General features: G+C 40.3%; 1 pseudogene; it reads left to right on the top strand.

Moving 5' to 3' along the window:
* The first annotated feature begins 5,221 nt into the window (after positions 1 to 5,221).
* Positions 5,222 to 18,616, top strand: part of LOC132226600 (phosphatidylinositol 3-kinase regulatory subunit beta-like) — a 93,094-nt pseudogene continuing 79,699 nt past the window's right edge.

An 18,616-nucleotide genomic window follows, 5' to 3' on the forward strand; every position in this document is an offset into this window, starting at 1 on the left:
GACAAATCTAATGTTGAATTAAAAAGAAAAGAATTTGACCTGGAAAGTGTTGTTTTTATTATTATTATTATTTTCCCATCATTAAATTATAGAAGTATTTCAAATTTTGAAAAATTACTTTCAAATCAACAGTGTTAGGCCACTAAATGTTGGTTGCATGTTATTTATAATCAGTTGGAAATCCTTATTCCAAGCAATTAATGAAAGAAGGCCCACAAATTTAACTCATTTCATTTTAAGCTTCATAAATATATGAATCAGGCTTTACTACTTTTATCATCTCCCTTTGCCCGCTCACTCTGTAGTACCTGGTTATGTTTGTTTACAATTGTGATCTGGCATACTTCAAGCAAGTGGATAGTAACTATTTGTAGAATGATTGATTGAACTTAAAAGCTGAAATGTAAATAGACTCATGAAAATTACAAAAGGGATATTTTTAAAGATTCAATCCTATATAATAAAACCCTAATATGCAAATTAACCGAACAGTGGAACAACTGGTTGCTATAACACACACTGACCATCAGGGGGCAGATGCTCAATGCAGGAGCTGCCCCCTGGTGGTCAGTGCACTCCCCCAGGGGGAGTGTTGCTCAGCCAGAAGCCAGGCTCATGGCTGGTGAGAGCAGTGGCAGTGGCAGGAGCTTCTCCCACCTCCGTGGCAGTCAGACAACCCCCAAGGGGTCCTGGACTGTGAGAGTGCACAAGCCGGGCTGAGGGACCCTCCCCTGGCCAGTGCACAAATGTTGTGGACTGGGCCCCTAGTTATTTTATAATTATTTTTCTGGTACACTTTCAAAGGTTCAGTGGGAAATAGAGGAAGAAAAATATAAAAACAACAGTCTTTTAATAATCCATAATTTAAAGTGTATAGCTACCATTTCAATGCTTTAAACTTCCCCTTATCTACTAATCATAAAATACCAGCCTTGGTATTTTAGCCTAGAAGTCATTTAGCCTTATCTTCTCACAGAGGCAGAATCACCCATCTTATAAACTTGCTTTCCTAATTTGCATATCTGTTTAGTGTTGTTGTTTTATCTATTGGTCAGTCTTGCAGGATCAAAATTTCCTCTCAGGTTTTACAAATTCCTTCTCTAGTTTCAGAATACTCAGTTCAAAAAGGCATTGTCAAGCCTTTATTTCATAATTTGTGTGAACATTTTTAATATCTCTGAATCTACAATGTGATTCTGGGATAGTTCTAGGTCAGGGTGACTGTATGTTTATACAATGGAAGTTATTTGTAACATTAGTTTTTGTGTTTTTTTTTTAATATATATTTTTATTTGTTTCAGAGAGGAAGGGAGAGGGAAAGGTAGAAGCATCAGTGATGATAGAAAATTATTGACCAGCTGCCTCCTGCAATATTACTTTTAAATATATACAGTTTTGAACTTCTGGATAATACAAAATAATAATGGAACTCTTTTCCAAATCACTTCCTATGTTAAATAATTAACTTTCATCAACTTTGGGAAACTGAGCGCTGGTTATATCTACTTGTTAGGTGCCTAAAACATCCTAAAAATTCATTCTCTTAAATGAGAGACAATCTCAAATGCTCCATTCTTGAGTGGACCAGAGACTCATTGGCCATAAAAACCTCCAAAAATAATAGGTCTTACAGAAACTGAGCTTGACTTAACATACTGTTTTATCTACTGGAGATAATAATAAAGCTATATTAATTATAGGTGTTGATTCTGCGCTCTTTTTCTTTTTTGATGGATTAGAGGTCATTAGACTGCTATTCAGGTTCATGTTTACTGTGAGAAATGTATTCAGAGTTTGGGGATGTTAGACTAGAAAGCTCATTCATTAAATTACTGACAACATTAATTTGGATAAGACGGTTGGCACCTTAGAGAATAGGATAAAATTTAAAAACCTGACAAGTTGAAGTATAGGGGATGTCAACAAGATTAGTTTTAGTATGGAGGTCGAAGGAAGAGAATTCACCCAAGAGGAAAAACAAACTGCACAAATACATAAAGAGAAGATAATATTTGCAGAAATGTGGCATATATATATATATATATATATATATATATATATATATATATATATATATATACTGTATGTAACATAGTACTATATATAATGTATTATAATGAAATATGCTATTAAACAAGTTTTCTTAATTAGCATTTATACTTTTTGATCAAAAACAAATTTTAGTTGATATATTTATATTTATCTTTAAGCCTAAATTGCTGCATTATCTATCCTTTTCTTCATTCATTCACACTTTCATGCTTATATGCCTACAAGAGGCCCGGTGCATGAATTCATGCATGGGTGGGGTCCCTCTGGGTGGCCTGCAGGGATCAGCAGTCCAATGCCACCTGCAGCTCCTACCTGCCACTCCCGCTCATCCCGGCCCCACTGTGCCTGCTGAAGGCTCAGTCTCAATCAGTCCCGATTGGGAGAGGCTCACACTGCCACAGCAGCACTCGCCAGCCATAAGCACTGCATCTGGTGCCCTCCCAAGAAGTGGCCTGTGGGATCAGACTGAAACCGGCTCTCCGACATCCCCCGAGGGGTTCCAGATTGCAAGAGAGTGCAGGCTAGGCTGAGGGACCCCACCGGTGCATGATCAGGCCAGCAAGGGACCACAGGAGGGCTCTAGGGCATGTCCGGCTCATCTCGCTCAGATCAGCCGGATCCAGTAGCAAGCTAACCTACCAGTGAGAGCATCTGCTCCCTGGTGGTCAGTGCATGTCATGAAGAGCGGTTGAGCAGCCTTAGCATATCATTAGCATATTACACTTTGATTGATTGTTCTGCTGTTCGGTCTATTTGCATATTACCCTTTTATTATATAGGATATTTAGTCAGTAAATATTTAATGATATTAAACAAGCATTCTTCTTTTTGCAAGAGAGCTACAGTAAAGGAATAGGTAAAATCTGAGTCATTAACTTTTGGAACGGATTCCCTCTGTGATTTTGATTGTAAGAAGAAATCAGACTGAAACTTTAGAAAACCTTTCTTCAGGCTCTGACACTGATGGAAAACCCTGTGTATTATGGACTGAATGATTGTGTCCCTCTCAAATTCATAAGTTGAAGTCAGTGATGGCATTTGGAGTCAGGACTTTGGGGAGGTAATTAGATTTAATGAGGTCATGAGGCTGGGACTCTAATGATGGGATTAGTCTCCTTATAAGGAGAGGAAGAGAGACCATATCTCTTTCTTTCTCCACCATGTGTGGACATAGTAAGAGGGCTATAGTTCAAGCCAGAAAGAGTGTTCCACTAGCAGCTGAATTGGCCAGCAGCTTCATCTTGGACTTCCCAGCCTCAGAACTGTGTGAAATAAGTGTCCTTTGTTTAAGCCACCCAGTCTTTGGTATTTTATTATGCCAGCCTGCACTAAATAACACCTATGATAATGAGACATAGATATTTGGTCTTTGTCCTTAGTTATTGACACAGAACTTCTAAAGCCCTTGGAATTTAACTAAGTGATAGAGGTGAAAGGAGCTTCTTCTGCTATTCATAATAAGCCTCTATCCATCATTCCTGAATATATGCTAATAAAGAGGCTCTTGATGAGCTCTAGATAGGTTTAGAATAGGAGCTGGTTGCTACCAAGTTATTAGAAGGTTAGAATGTTTAGCCCCACCTGCCTGCAGATATATGAAGATGGGAGAGGGACTGGAGGTTGAGTTCAGTCATCAATGGACAATGATTAAATCAACCATGCCCACCTAATAAAATAAACTATGTAAAAACATGGATTTTAGAGAACTTCTAGGCAGTAAACACATCCCTCATACCCAGCTTCTATGGAAGGCAGGATAAACTGGGGAAAGGGAGAGGTATTAATGTTAAATCGAGGGCTACATCAAGACTATTAAATGAGCCCTAATCAGTTTAGCTCAGTGGATAGAGCATCGGCCTGTGGACTGAAAGGTCTCAAGTTCGATTCTGGTCAAGGGGATGTACTTTGGTTGTGGGCACATCCCCAGTAGGAGGTGTGCAGGAGGCAGCTGATTGATGTTTCTCTATCATCGATGTTTCTAACTCTCTATCTCTCACCCTTCCTCTCCGTAAAAAATCAATCAAATATATTTTTAAAAAAAGACTATTAAATGAAAATAGATATTCTAGCTGGAGAAATGTTACCATGAATTGACCACATGGTGATGAAATTTTCCTAAATGTCAACAAATGTAAAGGGAATGGTTAGTCCCAGAGGATATTAAGATGCAAAGAAAAGAAAAACAGCATCTTTATGATTACACTAGAGGCCCGATGCACAAAAATTCATGCAAAAGCTTGGGACCTGGCCTTCTGGCACCGGCTTCCCTCTGGCACCTGGGACCCGGGTTGCTTCCCTCCTCTGCTGCCTGCAGGCACCCTGGACCTGGGCTGGCTTCCCTCTGGCCCCAGCTTCGTCAGAAAGGACATCTGGAAGACGTCTGATCCGATTAGCATATTAACCTTTTATTATTATAGATATTAAGAATAGTGCTTGATTAAATAAAAATTACAAGGGTTTTCTTGTACCTGATATTGTCCCAATACTATTGCCCAAATACTTTTATATACTATGTGTGTGTGTATCTTCATAATTTCTCTCTCATTTGATATAATTATCACCACTTTATTATAGATGAGATAAAACTTAGAGATATTAAGTAACTTTCCTAGGTCTAGGGTTGCCAGATTTAACAAATAAAAATACAGAATTCCCAGTTAAAACTGAATTTCAGATATACAAAGGATAATTTTTTGTTAATCCTCACCTAGTATATATATTTTACATTGATTTTTAGAGAGAGTGGAAGGGAGGGAGGGAGAGAGAGAGAGAGAGAGAGAGAGAGAGAGAGAGAGAAACGTCAGTGTGAGACACATTGATTAGGAGCCTTCTCCATGCACCCCGACCGCAGCTGGGGATTGAACCTGCACCGTGACTGGGAGTCAAACACAAGACCCTTAGGTGTGTGGGCTGATTCTCTATCCACTGAGGCACCAGCCAGGGTGAATATTATTTTTTTAGGTACAGGTATATACTTTGCACATTCTTGTAACTAAACAATTATCCATTGGTGAACTAACATTTAAATTTAACTGAGTGTCCTATATTATCCAGCTACCCTATTTAGATCACACAGCTAAGTAAATGGTGGTCCTGCTATTGTTGTAAATAGCTAGTTATTAATATTAATAATGGGAAGAGAGCAAAGGAAAGGCCAGACAGTATAATCATGGTCATCAGGAAGCTACAGCTGCACACTCCCCACAGTAAACCACCAGTTCATTCCCTGAACATCACTGGGGAAAAGAGTCCAACAAAGGTGGAAACTGGAGTATTTGCAGTGAAGTTGGGTGAGGTAGGGAAGGTACTTGCCTGTCAGTCTAACATGAGAAAAAGGTAATTGGGTAGAGAAGTAGAGCCACTGCAAACATGCAAAATCCTGAAGGGTTAATTGGTTCAGCTCCCAGTTATAATTCCCACACAAAGAGTTATTTCCTGTGCTCCTACTCCCCTGCTCCATGATGCCTACTTACTCATGTGCCTCCATAATCATGTGTCCTCAAGCAGCCGCATGGCACATGGCCATGTGGACCCCACAGGCAATGGGTTGCAGCTGGGAGCACAAGCTCAGCTGGCCAGATTCTGGACTGGACTGGGCTTTAATATGGAGCAGAGACATTGGGAAGTGGCCTTAATCCTAGCCCTGATGAAGACCAGTTTGGACTTTTTCCATGTGAGACAGAGAGACATGGGGCCATGGAAGGGAAACCCCTTAATTTTACATCATCAATAAAGCTGTCCACAAAGTTCCATCCCCTATGGGGGCCTCAGGAAATTCTTTCCCCAATCTCACCTCAAGAGCTCCACTTCCACCAGTAATAGGTGGGAACACAGAGGGCACCCCACTGACAACAGTCCCAGAATGTGAAATCAGGTCTATAGGATCTGTATACACTTTGTCCTCAAAACTCCATGGTCTCTTTTCAGAGAAGAAAAAAATGGCAGCTTAATGCTTTCTTTACACTGTTAAATCTCAGGATTGTTTCCTACAGCTTTGGATTGATTTATTCCCAGTATCAAATGCTGAAATCTACTGTTGCTGGCTCCCTATATGGTTCTTATGGACCCAATAGAATAACTCCTGCCAAAGACATGAAGCATGTAGTCATCTCTGTTTCTGTGGTTGTATTTATTATTCCCGCAATGTTAAAAGCCTCCAAATTCTTTTGGCATTTCTCCTAACTCAACACTCTGCTTCCCATTGCTTACTCAATTTGCATTTTACAAGCCTCTCAACTTCCCCCACCAATCACATATTCTGGGCCAGTAGCTTTTCAAGCTGCTTTTCCAGAAAGTGGTTTCCTTGAAAGAGAAAATATTTTATTTGTACAATATAAAAGGATATTTTGGGCAAGATGAAACTGAGTAAAACATATATGATATATTCTATTTTCACCATTGGTTTTGGAATCTATAATAATAAAAGGGTAATATGCTAATTAGACCAGATGTATTCCGGACGTCCTTCCTGACAAAGCCAGGGCCAGAGGGAAGCCAGTGGTCCTGGGTGCCTGCGGGTGGCCCAAGGGAAGCCAGCCTGGGTCCCAGGTGCTGGAGGGAAGCCAGTGCCAGCAGCCTGGGTCCTGGGTGCCAAAGGGAAGCTGGTGCTGGCAGCTGTGGGAAGGAAGGTCTACTCTTGCACAAATTTTTGTGCATCAGGCCTCTAGTCTATATATATAAAAAGCCAGCTACCTTATGACCAGAGACCAGAACACCACAGCCCCTTGCCCAGGCTGGCCCCACCCCCCAGGGAGCAGTTAGGGGTACCCCGAGGCAATGCTATAGGGTGCGAGTTGATGGGGAAAGTTGAAGAAATAGAGGGGAAGGTCTTAAGGGTCTGCAGGGTTGGGGTGGTCGGCCTGGAGTAGGTTTGGAGTGTGCTGGGGAAGGAGGAGGAAGGTCCGATTGGAAAACGGCTCAGCACAGTACCTTTCTCATTGCGAACCAGGACAGCACCAGCTGTGGACTGAATGGGCAGTTGTTTCATGAGTGTGCTTGGGACCCACATGTTCATGGCAGTGGCAGTATTCCCAAAACTTCACTGATTCCAAATAGTAAATAGCTATCAACGTCAAAGAACAGAACAATCCTCTCCGACTACGGCCCCTGGACTTGCAACAGGACTGAAGGAAACACCATTTAAGGAGGAGCTAGAAAAACCAGAAGTATGGGACCAGAGGATTGTGGGATTGGGGAGGACACCTGGGTGCCTACCACTCGAACATGAGCCTGTTAGTGAACGTGAGCCTATACTCTTCAGTCTTGCAGTATTTGGACGTGACTTCTGGCGGGAAATTATTTCTATTGATGTTTGCTGTTCCTTTGTGGTGAGGAAGATCAGAATTAAAGGTTTTGTTTGTTACCTTGGTTTGAAGTGCAGGATCAGACCCGCAAGTACAACCAGCTCTAGGAGGAGTACACACGAACCTCCCAGGAACTGCAGATAAAGTGCACAACAATTGAAGCCTTCAGTGAAACCATCAAGGTCTTTGAAGAGCAGGGCCAGACTCAGGAGAAGTGCAGCAAGGAGCATCTGGAGCACTTCCAGTGTGAGGTTAATGAAAAAGAGATGCAGAGGATCCTGCTCAACTCAGAACGGCTCGCATCTCGCATCTCTGAGATACATGAGAGGCGCATGAAGCTGGAACAGGAGCCTTGGACACACAGACCTTGGACAACGGGAGATTGATAAGCGTGTGAATAGCCTGAAGCCAGACCTCATGCAGCTGCGCACGATCCGAGACCAGTACCTGGTATGGCTCATCCAGAAAGGAGCCCGGCAGGAGAAAATCAAAAAGGAGACTGAAGACCAGTATGCAATGATGGAGGATGAGGATGACCTCCCCCACCATGAGGAACGAACCTGGTATGTGGGCGAGATCAGCCGCACGCAGGCTGAGGAAATGCTGAACGGCGAGCAGGATGGTACCTTCCTCATCCGTGAGGGCAGCCAGCGGGGCTGCTATGCCCGCTCTGTGGTGGTGGATGGAGATAGCACTGTGTCATCTACCGCACGCCACTGGCTTGTTCTGCGGAGCCCTACAACCTGAATGGGTCTCTGAAGGAGCTGGTGCTGCATGACCAGCACACCTCCCTCCTGCAACACAATGATGCACTTACCCGCACACTGGCACATCCCATGTGAGCCCGGCTTCCCTCCCCGCCTCCCACCCGCAGCTGGCTGATTCATACAGAGCAGAACTCCATATTTCTGTCTGTCTGTCTGTCTCTCTTCTTTGTGAATCTTTGTCTCAATCTCTCTCTTGCTTTCTCTGAGTCTCTCTCTTCCTGTCACTCTTTCTATCCCCATCTCTGTCCTTCTGTACCTCTCAGTTTCTGTTAGAGGAGCATAATTCTTCCACCCTATGTCCCCTTTCCCCATGGGCACTGCCTTCCCTTGGCTCTGGCTGCCCCCACCAGTGCCTACAGTTCCCCCAAGGTCCCCCTGCCTGTACCTGCCATGTTTACAAAGGCCCCTGGGTGCTCAGCCCCAGCCTGGTGCCCTTATTTTTAAGCCACAGACCTGGGATCAGGGCAAGAAGAAGGCAGGAAGGAACTTTGCTGGGCCACTTCCAAGAACCTCCGCTGTGATATTTGGGGCCAGTCAGGTCCCTCCCCACAGACCCAACTTCCCCTTCAAACCCTGAAGTGAAACCCGCACCAGTTACCCCCACATGGAGCTGCTGCCCAGAAGCCCTCCTCCCCAAAAAGCAAAATTATTAAAAATAACTTCAAGAGCTGGGCCCTATCTGGCCCCAGGCTTCCCAGGAACTGAGGCTGCTGCAGGCACTGCTGGGCCAGCCGAGATACAGCACCTCCGCTCAATGCAGTTTCAAGGCTTCTCCTTGATCATGCTGGGCTCTGATTTTGTTTTGACTGTAAACCCCATTTTCTCCTCTTTGGGGACAAGAACCTTGGTTTCCTATGCTGCCATAGACCCCCCCCTCCTGCCTGCCCAGCTAAGCTGGCAGGTGGGTTTTGTATGGTACATTGATGCTGATGTGGATATAAAACATTGAACTCAAAAAAAAAAAAAAAAAAAAAGGAAAATGGGACAGTGAGGAATAAGAAACTTTGGAGACAATGAAGGGCAGTTTGTCCAGACTGTTGAGAGCTAAGAATTAGAGTTTAATTGGGATAGAAATCCTGCTAATAGCACCTGATGCCTGAAATCTGAGCGCTCTACTTTTAGGTTTTCCAGTTCAAGTTTGGAGACTGCCTATTAAAACATTCCTGGTTGGAAAGTGTTTGTATAGAAGCCCATAAGTATTAAGTATTTGCTGTGTTTACCATGCTTAGATCTCAGTGAGGAATATGGAGTAATGTTAAATGCCTCGTGTTCTCAAGAAGCTTGACTTTTAAAATAAAAAATAAAGAAGAAATATAAAATATTAAAAATAAAAAAAGAAGAAGCTTGAGTTTTAGGGGTGAAATCAGGCAGCCAGGTGAGCGCTTAGGGGCAATCAGGCAGGCAGGCAGAGCCGTTAGGAGCCAGTGGTCCCGGATTTTGAGAGGGTGCAGGCCAGGCTGAGGGACCCACCCCCCATGCACAAATTTCATGCACCGGGCCTCTAGTAAAATATAAACAGATGCAATTGTTTTATTGGTATTAACTTTGTCTCCTGGGACTAAATTGTCAAGAATTAAACTTTTGGTGCCCCATCTTTTCATGTATGTTATAAAGATAAAATCCATAATAAATAGGGAAAGAGAAAGTTCAGGAATCAGGACGTTAATAAAATAAAGGCAAAGGTTTTCTTTGGAAACTGTATTAATTTTGGGGGGGAATTTTAAAAAGAGGGGACCGGAGAACCAAGATGGCGGCATAGGTTAACGCCGGAGTTTGCTGCTTTGAACAACTACTTCAAAAGTGAAACCAAAAAACGGAAGGGACATCACCCAGAACCACAGGAACGCTGGCTGAGTGGAAGTCCTACAACTAGGAGGAAAGAGAAACGAATACAGACACTCAGAGGAGGCGCAGTGCTGAAGTCAAATTCTGAGGTGCGGAGTGCGTGGAGCGGGCTGGCGGCGGAGGGCGCGGTTGTTGTTTTCAATCGGGAGGGAGTTGCAGACTCTGAGCTCCAGATACAGGCGAGTCTTTAGGGACCCAGGCTCAAACGGGAGAAGCGGACTGTCTGGCTTCGGTCAGAGCGAGTGCAGCTTTCTCTCCCAGCCTTGCAGCGGGTGCTGGGACTCAGAGAGGCAGAGCCCCTGGGGACAGGACTGAGAGCCGCCATAACTGCTCTCTCCGGCCCACCCTGTTGATCCTGTGTGACCCGCCCCGCCCAAGCCCTGCACAGAGGCATTTACCGGATAGCCTCAGGCAAAGGCTAGATTAGCACCTCCCTAGAGGACAGAAGTTCTCTCACTGCTGACACAGCTGATTCTCATAGCCACTTGGCCTGGAGGTCAAACCCTCCCTGGAATTAGCTACAACAATCAAGATTTATCTATAAGACTGCGAACAAAGACCACTAGGGGGTGCACCAAGGAAGCATAACAAAATGCGGAGACAAAGAAACAGGACAAAATTGTCAAAGGAAGATATAGAGTTCAGAACCACACTTTTAAGGTCTCTCAAGAACTGTTTAGAAGCTGCCGATAAACTTAATGAGATCTACACGAAAACTAATAAGACCCTCGATCTTATATTGGGGAACCAACTAGAAATTAAGCACACATGGTCTGAAATAACGAATATTAAACAGACGCCCGACAGCAGACCAGAGGAGCGCAAGAATCAAGTCAATGATTTGAATTGCGAGGAAGCAAAAAATATCCAACGGGAAAAGCAAAATGAAAAAAGAATCCAAAAATGTGAGGATAGTGTAAGGAGCCTCTGGGACAGCTTCAAGCGTACCAACATCAGAATTATAGGGGTGCCAGAAGATGAGAGAGACCAAGATATTGAAAACCTATTTGAAGAAATAATGACAGAAAACTTCCCCCACCTGGTGAAAGAAATGGACTTACAGGTCCAAGAAGTGCGGAGAACCCCAAACAAAAGGGATCCAAAGAGGACCACACCAAGACACATCATAATTAAAATGCCAAGAGCAAAAGATAAAGAGAGAATCTTAAAAACAGCAAGAGAAAGTAAGTCAGTTACCTACAAGGGAATACCCATACGACTGTCAGCTGATTTCTCAACAGAAACTTTGCAGGCCAGAAGGGAGTGGCAAGAAATATTCAAAGTGATGAATACCAAGAACCTACAACCAAGATTACTTTATCCAGCAAAGCTATCATTCAGAATTGAAGGTCAGATAAAGAGCTTCACAGATAAGGAAAAGCTAAAGGAGTTCATCACCACCAAACCAGGATTATATGAAATGCTGAAAGGTATCCTTTAAGAAGAGGAAGAGGAAGAAAAAGGTAAAGATACAAATTATGAACAACAAATATGCATCTATCAACAAGTGAATCTAAGAATCAAGTGAATAAATAATCTGATGAACAGAATGAACTGTTGATTATAATAGAATCAGGAACATAGAAAGGGAATGGGCTGACTATTCTTGCGGGGGAAAGGGGTGTGGGAGATGTGGGAAGAGACTGGACAAAAATCGTGCACCTATGGATGAGGACAGTGGGTGGGGAGTGAGGGCGGAGGGTGGGGCGGGAACTGGGAGGAGGGGAGTTATGGGGGGGAAAAAAAAAGGAACAAATGTAATAATCTGAACAATAAAGATTTAATTAAAAAAAAATTAAAAAAAAATAAAAAGAGGGGACCAAAAAAACCACTAAATTTTAGGAAGCATACTTATAGACAGCTTTGTTTTTCAGTCTGATAAAGGCAATGTTAAAGATACACTTAGCGAAGGCCAGGCAATTGTTGAGAATACTTTTTTTTACTATATGCTTAGAAATTTTCTAATTGTGGGGTACTTAAAAAATTTTCATCAAAGAAAGAAAAAACAGATTTAAATGATACATACAAGGTATAAACATATAGCATATTTCTATATGCAAATGCTTCAATAACAATCCTAGTTTTATTATGCAGCAATATAACAATGTGACAAAGTTACTGAAATAAACTAGGCATTTTGAAATACCAAAGTGTTATGTATTTTAATTGGATAAGAAAAAAATTAAGAATGGTAATCCTGAGGTGACTTAATAAGTAGAATAGATATAGCTATCTGGAATGTTTTAAAGGAAGTAGTAAAATTAAAAATTAACTTTAAAAATAAGGAAATGCCTGGGCTAAAGGAGAAGAATGACATCCAATATATCAGAGGAGAGACAATGGTGGAGCAATTTACTCTGGAACTAGGCCAATGCTACAAGTCAGGATTTTGTTTGTATGGTTTTCTGAAGAGCTGGTTTATCAGTACAACACAAAAATTACTGTTAGAACTTGAAATTAGTTTCCAAATATGATTATAGAAAATAAGTTTTGGTATGTTTTATCAAAGAGTATCCTAAGTATCTTCTTAAATTATTTCTTACTTACTAGGTCAAAAATCAAAAACATAGTTCTCTCAGTAAAACTCTACCTTAATTAATTAGTTTCTGAGAGAAATTTCTCTAAATTTTCTTGTTAGCTTTTTTTAAAAAATATATTTTATTGATTTTTTACAGAGAGGAGGGGAGAGGGATAGAGAGTTAGAAACATTGATGAGAGAGAAACATTGATCAGCTGCCTCCTTAACACCCCCTACTAAGGATGTGCCTACAACCAAGGTACATGCCCTTGACCGGAATCGAACCTGGGACCCTTCAGTCCGCAGGCCTACGCTCTATCCACTGAGCCAAACCGGTTAGGGCTCTTGTTAGCTTTTGATGCATTTCATTTTTTAACGATAATGCTAAGACCAATATTTCTTATGCAAAGGAGAAATAAAGCTGCTATCTATTTAATGAAAAGACAACTGTCAAATGAAGAAAACATAAAACCATGGGAAAAAAGGCACAAACTTATCTGAAAAAAGATACTTTCTAATTTTAAAGAATGGATTATTTTTCTTTTGTTACATATTTAAGTGTTAATTTATGTAAAATTTTAATTTATGTAAAAAATGTACGTATGTTTGCCCAGGTGCTTTGAATATAATTATAGAGAATGTTTATTAGATTAAGAATAATTGGATGACAAAATACAAAGTGTTAGCATTTTAAATTATATTTAAAATGTATACCTCAAATTTTGGGGTAAGTAAAAAAAAGAGAGAGTAAAATGGCTTGTCACAGTGCTGCTTCCTCAGTATTCACTTGCTTGAATAAATATCCTAAATGAATATAACACATAAAGCAAAATATTGCATTTGCTAAAATAAATGCACATTTAAATGTGCACAGCTACAGATGGCTACAGCTCTTAGAGAAATAAATAGGGCTCAGCCTAAAATGAATGTAAGACATTGAAAGAAGCATAAAACCGTTTTATGGAACATGATAAAATGAAAACTGATTGACAGGTAATGAACTATAAAATCTACATTGAAATGAAAATTACACAGAAAAAGAATAGCACATGGCCTTATTCCTATAGTCTTAGGGATGAAAAATTGAAAATTTTCTAAACCACCAGCTCACAAAAATTAAGCAAATTAAAAACTGATGAAAAATCTATGTGCTATGATTGCTATGATTGAATTAGCCAGTTGCTAAGATAGAAAAGTGCAATGCAATTTAACTTTGTGATATCAGAATGATCTTCCGACTCATATTAGATTGAATTGGCAGTTGAAAAGGAGATGTTTCCTGCATATATGTGTGCTTATTTATCCACCCTTATGTTTCTAGATAATTCTACCTCTACCAGAGAATTAAAGCATATGTTAGAGATCTAAATTCTGCATCTTAGCCTATCAGCATACCCAGGTAGACCTTATTTTGGTAGTTTACAATTTAATAGTCTGAATTGTGTAGTCATAACTAGTAAACATTTCGTTTTATTGCTAATTTTATGTAACTGTTCTGCATAAAATTTAAACTGCCTCACTCATGGAAAGTATGTCTTTATACGTTAACTCCCTATCTTTTTTTTTTACCTGCCTAAGGAATGTGGTAGAAAAAAAATCCACACTTTACCTCTTACATTAAAAAACTAACTAAAACTAGTTGTATAAATGAAATGAAAAGCAATAATGGTGAAGTTATAAGGATATTCCACAAGCTTACTTACAAAAGGATGCATGCACACATGAATCAGCTATCATTTATTGAAAACCTATTATTAAAAAATAAAATAAAATAACCCATTATTTGTCAGGTTCTACTCTAGAAATTGTATGTACATTAAAATTGTTTAATTTCATACTGGACTCTAATAAGATATGTAATGCTATTTCTGCTAATCACTTATGGCAAGACTAGGGCACAGAGACATGAAGAAAGTTTGCCAAATTTGTACAGGTAGTATATGGCCATAGCCTATTCCAAATTCAGTAGCCTTACTCCCAAAAAGATATTTTCTTAACCTGTACAAGCCAAGTTGTTGTTGTTTTTTCTTAACAGGTATATATTTTAATTATACCCAAACTGAATAACCAAATGAAGGCTAGCTGAACTGAAATATTATAACCAAGGATTTGCAGAAGAAACCACATACGGACTGGTAAGAAGGGTAGAGAAGTGGAAAGGGCTATCACCAGCACCCAGGTGTGGGGGCAGAGAGCTAGAGGATTATCTTGGCTGCAAAACTCCCTACCTGCCTGGAGCATGAAGTCTCAAATCCACCCAGAAATCCCCATCTTAGAGCAACAGAGATAGAAAGAGGAGCCCACATAGCATCTGGTGATGGAAATCAGTGGGGATTCAGCACACCTGGGAGACCGGGATGCAACTTTCCCAGGGAGGAGCACTTTGCTTGTGAAAAGGGGTGCACAATGCCGTGTGCAGGGGTTATGTTTTATTGAGTTGTACAATTGAAACCTCTATGGTATTGTGAACCAATGTCACCCAGTAAATTCAGTTAAAATAAAAATCTGTAGCTCCACTTATACTCTAAAGAACAGATGCTGAATCCTGAAAACCTACATTTAAATCTACTGGCTTCAAGTGGGTCTATAATCCTCTGAAAAAATATGTGCACATATTTGTGCAAATATGTATATTTGGTTTGGACACTAAACCAATTTGGAGTGTGTAACTCAATTCTTCTCTTAAACTTGTATAATCCTAGAGCTGTCAAGATGACGTGGATTAATATGGAAAGAGGGAGCAGCGATAAAGCTAGATTGTGTCACGGTTAAAAAAACATATTTGAGAGGGAGGCTAGCAAATCTGAATATGGCCTATGGCCACTTAGAACCTGTGCAAATTTGGACAATTTTCCTTAACTTCTCTGTAGCCCCAGGTTTATCATTAGATAATTGGTTACAATTGCAGTATGGATTTTATTAGGCATCGTATAAGCAATTTTGATATATATAAAGTGTGTAAAATTACAAAATTTCCCTTTGAATCCTATATCTTTCTCAGTTACTATGTGAACCTTGGAAAAGCCAAGTAATTTATTCTAAAACTCAGGCCACGTGTGTTAAAATAATGACTATTTTAGTCATCTGTGGCAGAGTAACAAACCACCCTAAACTTAGTGGCTTAAAAAATGAAGATGTATTTTGCTATTTTGTCAGGGTTCAGTAAGAACAGCCTATCTCTGATCCACAGGTCATCACCTGCTGGGGGTGACTCGATGGCTTGGCCTGAAAGCATTTGGAGGCTTCTTCCTTCTCATGCCTGGAAGTTGGTATTGATTGTCACCGGGAGTGTCCACTGGGCTTTCAACCAGAACGCCTACATGTAGCATCTCCCTGTGGCTACTAGACTTCATCACTATGGCTAGGATCCAAAAGTAAGCACCTAGAAAAAGAACAGGCAGATTCTATATCATTTTTATGACCTAATGTCAGAAATTACAGTGTAGCATCTGTCATAATCACAAGCACACCCGAATTCAAGAGGAGGGAACATGAAGCCCACTTCTCAGTGAGAAGAGTGTCAAAACCACAATGTAAGAGCACTGAGGTGGCATTATTATTGCAGCAATTTTTGAAAGATACAGTCTAACCACAGTTATTTAACAGGTAAGGATATTGCCAGAGTGGAACAATGTGTCCGAAAATGGGTTGCGATATCTTAATTTCAGTAATCAAAGTCAATCATATGTGGGTGAGTACATGGTAAGCACTATTACATAGTTATATGTTATCATTATTATCCAGCATACAAAAAATGTTAAATTACAGATATGCTTGAAACTTTTGCTAAATCTTTAAATTTTTCTAGAGCTCAGATCAAAAATATTGCAAAATTTTAAAAGAAGGGCACAAGTGTGATGGAGTTTAGAATATTAAAAATATTTAGAGCTTGAAGTTTAGGCTATTTTAAAAATTAGCTGCAGTATACATTCTAGATTGGTTTAATTAATATATTGAATGTTAGAAACCTTTGATCACCAATATCATAATTTTCAACAGCCACAGCGGAAGCCCAGAGACAGAAAGAAATGTATTTCCCCATGCAGAGTGAAAATAACTTTCAAATCATATGGAGGAAAATGATCCTTTAGGAATAAAGACTAGATAAAACTGAGTCCTTCCTAAAGAACTTTCTAAGAGATATACTTCAGGAAGAAGAAAAAGGATCCAGAATTAGAAAAAAAAATGATATTAAAGATAGTAAAATATACGTGGATATATCTAAATTTTTTAAAAAAATGTATACATCAATAATAAAATAACACCTAATCTGTGAGTTGAAAACCATGTCAGAGCCCTGGCAGGTGCTGCTCAGTAATTAGAGTGTGGGTCCATGTACCAAAGGGTTTCAGGTTCAATAGCCGAGCCAGGGTATGTACCAGGGTTGCAGGTTTGATGCCTGGCCCTGATCAGGATGCATGCAGTGAAGCAACCAACTGATGTGTCTCTCTCATGTCACTGTCTTTCTCTATCTATCTATCTTTTTCTCTGTTTCTTTGTCTCTCTCTCTCTGTTCCCTCCCTCTCTCCTTTTCACTCTCTCTAAAAATCAATGGAAAAAATATCCTTGGGTGGGGGTTCATAAAAAAAATTACAGAATTAAAATATTGGTATATAGTAGCATAAAAGTATTGCTTTATGGAAGGGTAAAACTTTTCATATACCTTAGACAGGTGTAGGCAAACTTATGCAGCAAAGAGTCAGATAGTATTGTTTTGTGAATTCTGCATAATTTTTACTTCAAAACCTGAGGAGGACTGTACAATGAATGACTAAAATCCAAAACACTGACAACACCAAATGCTGGTGAGAATTCAGAACAACAGGAAATCACATTCATTGCTGATGCCAAAGCAAAATAGTACAGTCACTTTGGAAGAAAATTCTACTGTTTTCTGTAAAACTGAACACACTATCATCATATAATCCAGCAATTGTGCTCCTAGTACTTTATTCAAATGAGTTGAAAATTCATGTCCACACAAGCAATACCTACACATGAATGCTATAACAAATTTATTACTATTGCTAAAACTACACAGCAACCAAAAATATCCTTCATTAGGTGAAAGGATCTATAATAATAAAAGTGTAATATGCTAATTAGATCGGATGTCCTTCCAGACAACCTCTGGACGAAGCTGGGGCTATGAGGGAAGCCTGGGTCCCGGGTGCCAGAAGGAAGCTGGTGCCAGCAGCTGGGGGAAGAAAGGCCTACTCTTGCATGAATTTCATGCATTGGGCCTCTAATAAATAAATAAAAATTCAGACAATGGACTATTATTCAAGTGCTTAAAGGAAATAAGCTATCAAGCCACAAAAACACAAAAAGGCATGGAGGAACTTTTTTTAAATTCTTTATTGTTTAAAGTATTACATATACTCCCTGGCCACTTCCATCCCCAGCACATGCCCTCACCCCCTAGTGTCTGTGTCCATTGGTTATACTTATCTGCATGCATACAAGTCCTTTGGTTGATCTCTTACCCCCACTTCCTACCCTCCCCTGCCTTCCCTCTGAAGTTTGATGGTCTGTTCGATGCTTCCATGTCTCTGACTCTATTTTTCATCAGTTTATGTTGTTCATTAAATTCCACAAATGAGTAAGATCATGTGATATTTATCTTTCTCCAACTGTCTTATTTTGCTTAGCATAATGCTCTCCAACATGGAGGAATTTTAAATTCATAGTGTTAAGTAAATCTAGAAGCCTAAGTAATGTATGATTCCAACTATATGACGTTCTGGAAAAGACAAAACTATGAAGACAGTAAAAAGATTAGTGATTGTCAAAGGTATGAGGTGATGGAGGAATGAATAGGTAGAACATGGGATTAATAGGAAAATGAAAGTATTTGTATGATACTGAGCCAGGCTGAGCCTCTCTTAAGTAGATGAATGGTATTGTTTTTAGATTTTTTAAAGAATATTCATTTATTGAGCCACTCCTAGGTAAGTTTAAAGTATCTCTTCAGGCACTCACCAAAGAGCCCCACTCTGAGCATGCTCTGGTAGACACCTGCCCTCAAGCAGAGTCCCTGGAAAGCCGAGAGCTCAGTATTGCCCCCACCAAGGAACCTGGAAAACAAAGGTGAGAACCTGGAAAGCAAAGAAACCTACTCTGTGCCTGCC

The sequence above is a fragment of the Myotis daubentonii genome, chromosome 2 (genome assembly GCF_963259705.1).
Source record: "Myotis daubentonii chromosome 2, mMyoDau2.1, whole genome shotgun sequence".
NCBI classification, from domain to species: Eukaryota; Metazoa; Chordata; class Mammalia; order Chiroptera; family Vespertilionidae; genus Myotis; species Myotis daubentonii.